Source organism: Magnolia sinica, chromosome 5, assembly GCF_029962835.1.
Source record: "Magnolia sinica isolate HGM2019 chromosome 5, MsV1, whole genome shotgun sequence".
Classification (NCBI taxonomy): domain Eukaryota; kingdom Viridiplantae; phylum Streptophyta; class Magnoliopsida; order Magnoliales; family Magnoliaceae; genus Magnolia; species Magnolia sinica.
The window spans coordinates 80,442,919-80,454,598 of NC_080577.1; the positions used below are offsets into that span (position 1 = coordinate 80,442,919).

At 37.0% G+C, this 11,680-nt stretch overlaps 1 long non-coding RNA gene across 1 annotated transcript; it reads right to left on the reverse strand.

Moving 5' to 3' along the window:
• Positions 1-3,560: 3,560 nt before the first annotated feature.
• On the reverse strand, positions 3,561-4,128 carry LOC131247358 (uncharacterized). The gene is made up of 2 exons (XR_009171672.1): positions 3,747-4,128; positions 3,561-3,616 (listed from the first exon to the last, which is right to left on the reverse strand). It is a non-coding gene; the product is annotated as an uncharacterized LOC131247358 (long non-coding RNA).
• Positions 4,129-11,680: the final 7,552 nt, after the last annotated feature.

Consider the following 11,680-nt stretch of genomic DNA (forward strand, 5'->3'; position numbering starts at 1 on the left):
AATCCCAAATATAGTCATTATACATCATGCCTACTCCACTTTCGGCGAACGCACTCAACCCTTGAGTGTACCAGATTTCACTAATAGAGGTTTCAAATCAGGTTTACCTCAAACCAGTACAACCTATACAAGGCTGACTCTAGGACCTACACAAGGTACCTAACATGTCTCTACAAGACAAGTTTATGCCCCACATAGGAGCAAGGGTCAACACACATCACCCAGGTTTTATGCCCTACACAAGAGCAAAGGATCCACACAAGGAACCTAGGGTTTTCGGCCACATAGGCCAAGGATCCACACAAGGACCCTAGAGGTTATGCCCTACATAAGATCAAGGATCAACACACATCACCCACATGTACTCTCCCGTCGAAGGCCTCCTATGAGGACTTGAAAGGCGTGGGAAGCACCTTTGACGCAAACCTACAAAAGGAATGATCAAAAGGGTATCTAGACTCTAATGACTTACAGATAAGTAGGTGAGCCCCGTTCAACATGTTGATGAAGATCTTCTCCTTATTGATGAAGATTCTTTAGCTCCCTTGATCCGCAACACTCGAAGATGTACCAATAAAGGTGATGGGTTTGGTCAAGGTTATCTCGGAATCTACTCTAACAAATATTACCAATTAAAGCAATAGAGAGATTCCAAGGTCTTAGGCATTCAAGGGATCCTAGCTCAATGATTTGCCATTAAGGTGGTAGCTGGATGATCCTTGAATACGGAAGCTCATTCCCCAATCTACTGTATTAAATATCAATGATGAGGGCGGATTGAAGGATAGACTCCCATGAGAAAAAGGGCTTAGGGTAAATGATGTGTAGTTACTTTCTCAAAGCTCTCTCTCTTTTTCTCAATGTAGTAACCAAGAACAAGCTCTCCTTAAATAGACAAAATGTTTCAATGATAATAAAGATGTCAAATTGTGACTGAGTTCAATATCATTGGGCCCACTTCGTTATCATCGAACGCATACTTTCGATGCTACCGAAGCAAGGTTCGATGATACAAACTCTATTGAAGTATATACCTGAAAATTTTTACCTAAGGATCGATGTCATTGAGTGTGCGTCATGTCATTGGAGTTTGAATTCTGATTTCATCGACAATCTGTTCAATACATTGATCATTTCCACATGATTTTCAAAAGAGCTTGCTGGGCAATCATTGATCTATTTCAATGATATTGAACATATATCGATTTCATCGATATTTGAATTATGATCATATCGAGACATCAGCAATTCCTCGGTCATTCCCATATGGTTTACCTTGCAAGATTGCTGGAATAGTTTTGTCCAGATTCGATCTCATCGATATACCTTCAATATCATCGAGATTTGAAATCCGATGACATTGAGTAGGGTTTCAAGTCCTCGATCTTTCTCGGTGATTTTCCTTTGAGGCTCGCTGGACAAAAACTTGACCGAATTCGATGATATCGAACTCATCTCGATATCATCGAAGTTTGAATTCAGATGATATCGAAGATGGTTCGATTACTTGAGCAATGTCAAGACATTTTCCAAAAGTTGCTAGGCAAAGCTCAAGGTAATTCTATATCATCAATTTTCATTCAATTTGATCGATATTTGAATGTACATATCATCGAAATGTTTTTCAATTTATCGAACATATTGTCTAAAATACTTTGTGGTTGGTGGACATAGAATGGCCTAATTCGATGATATCGAGTGGTTGTCGATATCATCGAACATGAGTGTTCGATGCCATTGATGAGTACTCGATATCATCGAATACAGTTTGTAAAACTTGGAAGATTTTCCTGTTCTGAAATTCAAGTTTACAGACATAAGATCCTAAATTGTTCTAATGTTTTTGAAGGTTTTATATACCTGAGTGTTTTGGAATATGGGATGTGAGGCTTATTTTACCTTTGATAAGCTCGGAGTGCATATCCAGTTGAGGCAGTGACTTGAACGATCTTCTTTGGGGCTCACTTGACTCATTGACTCAATCCTCACGCTAATTAAAAAACCAGGGCACTTTTAAATGAGACTAACTCTATATAGGCCTGCTAAAAAGACTGAGACATTGGGATACATAGGCATGCGTGTTAACATGGAGCGCATGTAGAGAGCTAGGCTGTTTGTCAGGTGGGCCCACAGTGAATTCCCTAGCCTAAAAATCAAGCCAAATGCAGCATGCACTCATGAGATGGGCCACACCTATGGATGGTTATAAAATGGTCAACACTTCCCATTCACCAGACACAAGTGAGTAGTCCCGCTACCCATATCATCTAGAACAGAACATGAAAAAATAATTGGAAAAAAAAAGGACTCCTTGAATATGACTGATAAAAAATGAGGGCTCTTTGAATAATTATGGCCACGAGATTAGCATACCAACTTGATTTTTAGGTAATGACATCCACATGGATGGGTGGACCAAAGGAACAATCTTGATCTTGCAAAGATGGTCCTTGTTGGTGTGTGACCCCCGTGCACCCCAATGAGTGAGTGCCATTCTCCTCAAAATAGCATAGATGACGGAAAATTTCAACTATTCCATGTGCAATACAGAATTGACATTGCTCCTGACCATACTTCCTCCACAAAACTTACTAGACCAGATTTGTCACCAGAGGTACCATGAAAGTATCATTCAAGAAAATATGAATCCATTTGAACAGATAAAAACAAAGAAAGAGCTAACCCTCTTGAAAAGTAGTTTTCGGCCCTGTTTGATAGACACCTAAAAATTAGTTCATCTCATTTCACTTTACTGTAATAATGCATTAAAGATGTTGATCTCTAATACATAATTACTATGAATATGAATTCATTATGCATTCGACATTAAAAAACATAATTACTATTAATTGAAATGACAAGAACTCAATTTGAGGCATCTATCAAATAGGGCCTTAGCATCTTACCTGTAATTTGATCTCATTTCAACTCAATAATTAGTCAATTACAGTTTAAAAAACTGGTCTCAAGACCAATTATGGGGATATATACAATATTCAATCAACCAATTTGCCCAGGCAACAAAGTGTGAATGTGGGGCCCACCATTTGTGATCCAAATCATTCATTTGGCAGGCTCAATTACAACATAAGATGCCCCGAAAATCTACTCCTGGATGGATAGGGTTCTGTTGGAAATGGCCTTACCGTTCCTAAATAGTGATTTTGGTGTAGTGCGTCTTCATTTTCAGTACAAATGTTTCAACATAATAAGAAGAATCTGCAAATCAGTAAGGTAACATTTAGTTCAATCATCATATTCACTAAAAAAAAAGGTTATAGGTTGGCTACATCATGAAGACCACCTAGTGCAAAAATCAGCTCAATACACTTATCAAGTAGGCCACATCATGCATAGATGTTGATATAATTAAAAAAAGAAAAGGAAAATATAAGTGTGGTCTACCAGCTGAATTAATCAGATGTGTACACACACACACCCCTACACATTTGCTCACTCAGCACTATTTCCATAAAAATTGAAAATTCCTAATAGTAAAAAACAGCTCTAGCAACCAATGGGATTGGCTGAAGCATGAAGAGATTGATGTGTAAAACATACCACAACAGTTGCAGTGCACTAGGACGGCAATGCCAACTCCACACTCAATTACAATCTGGTGTGAAGCAAGTAATATAAGGATCATGTTTAGAAGTAAAAATCTAGTAAGTTTCAAAGTTAAAATTACTGAAGAGAATACTAAAAGAAATCAGGACATCCCAATTGAGCAATGACGTGGATTTTACCCAAATGAGACTTGTGGCAATAAGTAGAATAAAAGTTGTGTAGTTCTTCCGACCGATGCAATTGTTAAGCCACTGCATGCAAAGAATACAAGAACAAATAACTGCAACCAATTCAGTAGTAGTACTAACAGTTACAAAAGGAGAATTTGCTCTGCAGAGAGACAATTCCCTCAAAGGGAATTTACAAAAGAATAATATTTTATGTTCTCATCAGATGTATGATACAGACAGGTCAGGATGCATCACGAAGGAAGAAGTGGCATAAATGCTTAGATTAAATATCTCTCACCCTTCCTTTGAAGCCTGCAGAGTTTCAAGAAATGCTAAGGCAGTACAAAGGTGTACGATATGTCCACTGATCTGATGGTGGCCATCTTCAAGATGCCCTAGCCCAAAAAATCACAACGATCTACTTACTAGGGGAGCCATACATGTTGATCTATGTTCAACATTTGTGTGTCTCACCTGATATGTAGACAAGCAGGAATTTTGGGACAAGGTGTGTTCATGGCATTCCCCACCTAATGAACAGCCTGGATCTTGTACATGCACTACAAGAAATCTCACCTTTAGCGATGAAAATTTTCGTCGCTAAAAGCTAAATTTTCGCAGCTAAAAAGTTTTAGCGATGAAAATTTTCGTCGCTAAATTCATCGCTAAAAGTCCGAAGCAAATGGTTTTTAGCGATGGAAAATTTTAATTGTCGCTAAATGGAAGCTTTTAATGACGAAAATTTTCGTCGCTAAATGTTTTTTTAGCGATGAAAATTTCCGTCGCAAAAAAACTTTTACAAAACTTTTAATGACGAATATTTTTGTTGCTAAAAAGTGAATGTTAAACTTTTAGCTACGAAAATGTTCTTCGCTAAAAATATTTTGCAAAACTTTTAGCTACGAAACTTTTGCAAAACCCTAAACCCTAAACTCTTGGCGCAAAAAAATATTTACATAACTTTTAGCTACGAAAATTTTCGTTGCTAAAAATATTTGCATAACTTTTAGCTACGAAAGTTGTCGCTGGCAAAAATATTTTAAACTTTTAGCTACGAAAATATTCGTTGCTAAAAATATTTTGCAAAACTTTTAGCTACGAAACTTTTCGTCGCTAAAAGTCTCTTTCAAAATAAAAAAAAACATCCAGCACAAAATTTCGCCCAAAATTCCTGATATACACCTGTTACAATATATTTCATCATATTCATCCTGATATACAACTGTTATATAATATATTTCATCATATTCACATTCACGTCCATCTAAACCAAACTAGTAAATCCATCCAAACATAAACTAGATTCATCCAAAAACAAACAATCTTATCCACATCACATTCATTCACTCATAAATACATATAAGCTTAACATCATAAACAAAAATACCCTAAACCTAAACCTTAACCTAAACTTATAACCCAAACCTAAAACCTAAACCTTAACCTAAACCTAACCTATAACCTATAAGTTTAAGTTTAGGAAATCGGGTTCAGGTTTGGGATCGGGTTTAGGTTTGGGTTTTCAAGTTTAGGTTTAGGTTTAGGTTAGGGAGTTGAGATTAGGATTAGGTGTAGGTTTAAGTTTAGGGATTTGAGAATACGTTAATGTTTAGGCTTAGGAAATCGGGTTTGGGTTATAGGTTTATGTTTAGGTTGAGGTTTAGGAAATTGAGTTTAGGTTATAGGTTTAAGTTATAGGTTAAAGGTTAATGTTTAGGTTTAGGTTTAGGTCATAGGTTTTGGGATTTGAGAATAGATTTAGGTTATGGTTATAAGTTTAGGTTTAGGAAATTGGGTTCGGGTTCGGGTTCGGGATTAGGTTTAGGTTTGGGTTTTCAAGTTTAGTTTTAGGTTTAGGTTAGGGAATTGAGATTAGGATTAGGTGTAGGTTTAGGTTTAGGGATTTGAGAATATGTTAAGGTTTAGGTTTAGGAAATCAGGTTCGAGTTATAGGTTTAGGTTTAGGTTAGGTTATAGGTTAAGGTTTAGGAAATTGAGTTTAGGTTATAAGTTAAGGTTTAGGTTTAGGTTAAGGTTTAGGTTTACGTTTTAAGTTTTCGGATTTGAGAATAGGTTTAGGTTAAGGTTATAAGTTTAGGTTTAGGAAATCGGGTTCGGGTTCGGGATTGGGTTTAGGTTTAGGTTTTCAAGTTTAAGTTTAGGTTTAAGTTAGGGAGTTGAGATTAGGATTAGGTGTTGGTTTAGGTTTAAGGATTTGAGAATACGTTAAGGTTTAGGTTTAGGTTATAGGTTAAGTTTTAGGTTTGGTTAAGGTTATATATGTTTAGGTTTAGGTTATAGGTTTTGGGATTTGAGAATAGGTTTAGGTTAAGGTTTTAAGTTTAGATTTAGGAAATCGGGTTCGGGTTCGGGATCGGGTTTAGGTTTGGGTTTTCAAGTTTAGGTTTAGGTTTAGGTTAAGGAGTTGAGATTATGATTAGGTGTAGGTTTAGGTTTAGGGATTTGAGAAAACGTCAAGGTTTAGGTTTAGGAAATTGGGTTCGGGTTATAGGTTAAGGTTTAGAAAATTGAGTTTAGGTTATAGGTTTACGTTATAGGTTAAGGTTTAGGTTTAGGTTTAGGTTTAGGTTATAGGTTATAGGTTTTGGGATTTGAGAATAGGTTTAGGTTAAGGTTATAAGTTTAGGTTTAGAAAATCGGGTTCGGGTTCGGGATTAGGTTTAGGTTTGGGTTTTCAAGTTTAGGTTTAGGTTTAGGTTAGGGAGTAGAGATTAGGATTAGGTGTAGCTTTAGATTTAGGGATTTGAGAATATGTTAAGGTTTAGGTTTAGGAAATTAGGTTCGAGTTATAGGTTTAGGTTTAGGTTAGGTTAATGGTTAAGGTTTAGGAAATTGAGTTTAAGTTATAGGTTTAGGTTATAAGTTAAGGTTATAGGTTAAGGTGTAGGTTATAGGCTAAGTTTTAAGTTTAGGTTAAGGTTATATAGGTTTAAGTTTAGGTTATAGGTTTTGAGATTTGAGAATAGGTTAAGGTTAAGGTTATAAGTTTAGGTTTAGGAAATCAGGTTCGGGTTCGGGATCGGGTATAGGTTTGGGTTTTCAAGTTTAGGTTTAGGTTTAGGTTAGGGAGTTGAGATTATGATTAGGTGTAGGTTTAGGTTTAGGGATTTGAGAATACATTAAGGTTTAGGTTTAGAAAATCGGGTTCGGGTTAAAGGTTTTGGTTTAGGTTAAGGTTTAGGAAATTGAGTTTAGGTTATAGGTTAAGGTTTAGGTTTAGGTTTAGGTTATAGGTTTTGAGATTTGAGATTATATTTAGGTTAAGGTTATAAGTTTAGGTTTAGGAAATTGGGTTCGGGTTCGGGTTCGAGATTGGGTTTAGGTTTGGGTTTTCAAGTTTAGGTTTAGGTTTAGGTTAGGGAATTGAGATTAGGATTATGCAACGCCCTGAAATTCGGGGGTCGAGCATAACTCAGCTCCCGAGTTCCAAAACATCACTTATGCAACATATTTAATGATGGATGTATGTTGACTGTATTAGTGTATAAAACATGGAATAGATTAAGCCAAATAGCAAATATAATTCAGGGATAAGTGAAGAAAGCAAGCAGAAGACTTATAGAAATATATGTGTACAAGTGCAAATTCCTGAAGTACATATACATACCAGGTCGTTCCGACAAGTGTTACTATCAAAATTACAAGTATTAGATTACATCATTTAATTTCCCAAAGAAATCCCAGCATCCCGCACATTAGAACGAGGCTCACTAGAACCCGTCTGAAAACCGCATAAAAGAGAAAGCAGCCTCATCATCATCTATCTCCCGCTCTGCCTCAGAGGTCGCATCCACATCTGCAACATCAGCAGCTAAGACAGTCTGGTGGGTGTTTAACACCGCCCCAGAACGTGGGAGTGAGTGATCAACTCAGTGGAACAATAAAGCAAAGGTTAACATGTTATCAGTTCAATCAAGCAGTAATGATAAAGCAGAATAATTAAACATGTCCTAAGTACTCTTGTTAATGCAAGGATGTATGCAGAATGATGCGTGCCCTCACGCGTACACCCTCAGTGTCTTCATCTTACGTTACTCATGACATCGCCTCAAAGTGCGCCACGTCTACAAAGCACATGCAAATACAGTGCATGAACATGATTACCGAGTTGTTATTAGTCCTTTTCATACAGCAGGATTGGGAAGCTAAGGTATCTTACTCATATCACCATCCAAACAGTGATCCATTCGAGGGTCGTCAATCCTAGACATCTCATATGATCATATAGTTTTAGGTCGTTGCAAAGGGCTCATCACCAATCAATGCACGCCTATTATACATTCGTTACTACACCAAGGCTCGTCACCTCAATGCAATATCCAGGCATGCTCGAGGGCACTACAAAGGGCTCGTCACCAATCAATGTAGGCCGACAGCACGAATATAGTATCCCATACCACCAAAATCGGCTCATGAGTTTGGTTGCTCATTGGTCACTACGGGGAGGCTCGTCACCCCAGCGTAGGCCAACAGCTCGACCACGGTGTCCCATACCACCATGTCCGGCTCATGAGTCTTAGCGGATTAAGGTACCATGGTTAATAGGATTTCATTGGTAAGTTTGGTACCCTAGATTCAAACAGGAGCGTCCATACATGGTGAATATACATCGAATAATCGGGTTACTTGACAAACTCGACTAGCATGAGCATACGTTGAATTGAACGACATAGAGTGCGCAAACACTCCGCGCGGCCAAACCACTGCCGACAACCCTAATACGACTCGGGTTCGTCTAATCACGTTCTTCATGGCGAAAGCAATCTTAGTCACGCACTTATGGCTGATTACCGATTTCCTGGACTATTCATAGTCCCAAACACATTACACTACAACAGATATTCGTATTAAATGTAGAACAGTAATGGAACAACAGCTTAAATCATGTGGTACACAAGCATTTGAAGAATATCAACTTAACATGGAATTTCACATAAGTAATACTTGAAATTATCCAACAAGGAATGTAACTTACAAGAAATCATACACACTAGTGGGAGAGTTGAGAATCGCTTCTCAACGCCCATACTAGGTTGATATATCATACTTTAGATCATTCAGACAATTCTACAAACACTTAGAATACATAATACAACATACATGACGTATGTTGAAATACACACATTTGGACAATTCCTTTTTTCCAAGGAGTTGTCACACATACCATTAGCATAAGTACACAACAAATAATCATGGCAATCACATGTTCATATTTTATACGCATACGGTACTTTATACATACGCATGGAATACACAAATCTCAATATAACACATGCATATCAGGAACGTTGAATAAACATAACATTTGGCATGTGAAAACTCATCCATAGCAAGAATAAACCATTAACTAGCATTGAAAGCCTTGAAAACCATAACCTATACACTTAAAGTCCGCACCTTAAGCCAGAAAAGAACACCGAACTGATTTCAGACGATATGTCTTCGTCAACGGCGATAGGAATAACCTAAAGCAAGAATAGAAATGAGCTACAACATCACAAAGACTATTCTAAGCTCTAACACAGATTAGGGTTAGGTTAACTTACCTAAAGATGAACTCAGAATCGCCGGAATAACGATTCAAAGTGAAGGTTCAAGGATGAAGAAGAACAGGAAAGAATCTAAGATGATTCACCAACTTCTCTCTTACTTTCTCTCTCTTTTCCACTCTCTTTCTTAGGTAGGGTTAGAAAATTCGTATGGAAAAGAGAGCTAGGGTTTTAAGGACTATAAATAGGCCTAATATTGATGAAAATAACCCCAAGGCCAAGGTATACTTAGGGTATAACCAAAATCAGCCTCTCACGATCCAATGAAGCACTTCCGGTGGGCCTATTACCACGAAAGGTCGGACTTAAGCTCACTGACCATGGATCTAAGTCAAGCTGAGTTTTCGTATCGACCGGATCTTCAGATCAGCCGTGGGGGACCACACTCAATTCAACGGTCACAGAATCTTGATCAGGTCTACAAGCACAAGGACATACCTGGGCCATCTTCCCTGATCAGAGGGTGAAATTGGGTCAGAATCCAACGGTCAGATTGCTTAAAATCATCGCGCAAGCAACATGACTCAGATTTCATAAAAGCTTAATAAATTTCCAACCGTTCTCACACTCTTCACTCCAGACTCAATCAAATCGACCCAGAACATCACATGGACTTGATTTTTGAGGTGATGGTCAAGTCCAACATGGTGACCGCAATAGCCTAAGATCATAGCTATCAGACTTTCGACGCGCGGTCCAGGTCCAATCCAGAACTTTCAAAAATTCCCAAGAACAACTGGATTTAGCGATGGATCCCAGATTTCAGAGTAACATAGCGCTAACTAATCTACAGGTTTTGAGTCATGCAGATACAATTTAAAGTGATTGATGCAAATTTCACAAGCAATCGAGTATAGCGCTAATTACCCCAAAAACAACTACTTAAGGAAAGATTAGCACAAAATTTCCAGGGTCATTACAGATTAGGTGTAGGTTTAGGTTTAGGGATTTGAGAATATGTTAAGGTTTAGGTTTAGGAAATCAGGTTCGAGTTATAGGTTTAGGTTTAGGTTAGGTTAGAGGTTAAGGTTTAGGAAATTGAGTTTAAGTTATAGGTTTAGGTTATAAGTTAAGGTTATAGGTTAAGGTTTAGGTTATAGGTTAAGTTTTAAGCTTAGGTTAAGGTTATATAGGTTTAGGTTTAGGTTATAGGTTTTGAGATTTGAGAATAGGTTTAGGTTAAGTTATAACTTTAGGTTTAGGAAATTGGGTTCGGCTTCGGGATCAGGTTTAGATTTGGGTTTTCAAGTTTAGGTTTAGGTTTTGGTTAGGGAGTTGAGATTATGATTAGGTGTAGGTTTAGTTTTAGGAAATCAGGTTCGAGTTATAAGTTTAGGTTTAGGTTAGGTTATAGGTTAAGGTTTAGGAAATTGAGTTTAAGTTATAGGTTTAGGTTATAAGTTAAGGTTATAGGTTTAGGTTTTGGTTAGGGAGTTGAGATTAGGATTAGGTGTAGGTTTAGGTTTAGGAAATCAGGTTCAAGTTATAGGTTTAGGTTTAGGTTAGGTTATAGGTTAAGGTTTAAGAAATTGAGTTTAAGTTATAGGTTTAGGTTATAAGTTAAGGTTATAGGTTAAGGTTTAGGTTATAGGTTAAGTTTTAAGTTTAGGTTAAGGTTATATAGTTTTAGGTTTAGGTTATAGGTTTTGAGATTTGAGAATAGGTTTAGGTTAAGGTCATAACTTTAGGTTTAGGAAATCGGGTTCGGGTTCGGGATTGGGTTTAGGTTTGGGTTTTCAAGTTTAGGTTTAGGTTTAGGTTAGGGAGTTGAGATTAGGATTAGGTGTAGGTTTAGGTTTAGGGATTTGAGAAAACGTTAAGGTTTAGGTTTAAAAAATCGGGTTCGGGTTATAGGTTTAGGTATAGGTTAGGTTAAGGTTTAGGAAATTGAGTTTAGGTTATAGGTTTATGTTGTAGGTTAAGGTTTAGGTTTAGGTTATAGGTTTTGGAATTTGAGAATAGGTTTAGGTTAAGGTTATGAGTTTAGGTTTAGGAAATCGGGTTTGGGTTTGAGATTGGTTTTAGGTTTGGGTTTTCAAGTTTAGGTTTAGGTTTAGGTTAGAGAGTTGAGAATAGGATTATGTGTAGTTTTAGGTTTAGGGATTTGAGAATATGTTAAGGTTTATTCATAGAAATCAAGTTCGAGTTATAGGTTTAAATTTAGGTTAGGTTATAGGTTATAGGTTAAGGAAATTGAGTTTAAGTTATAGGTTTAGGTTATTAGTTAAGGTTATAGGTTAAGGTTTAGGTTATAGGTTAAGTTTTATGTTTAGGTTAAGGTTATATAGGTTTAGGTTTAGGTTATAGGTTTTGAGATTTGAGAATAGGTTTGGGTTAAGGTTATAAGTTTAGGTTTAGGAAATCGGGTTCGGA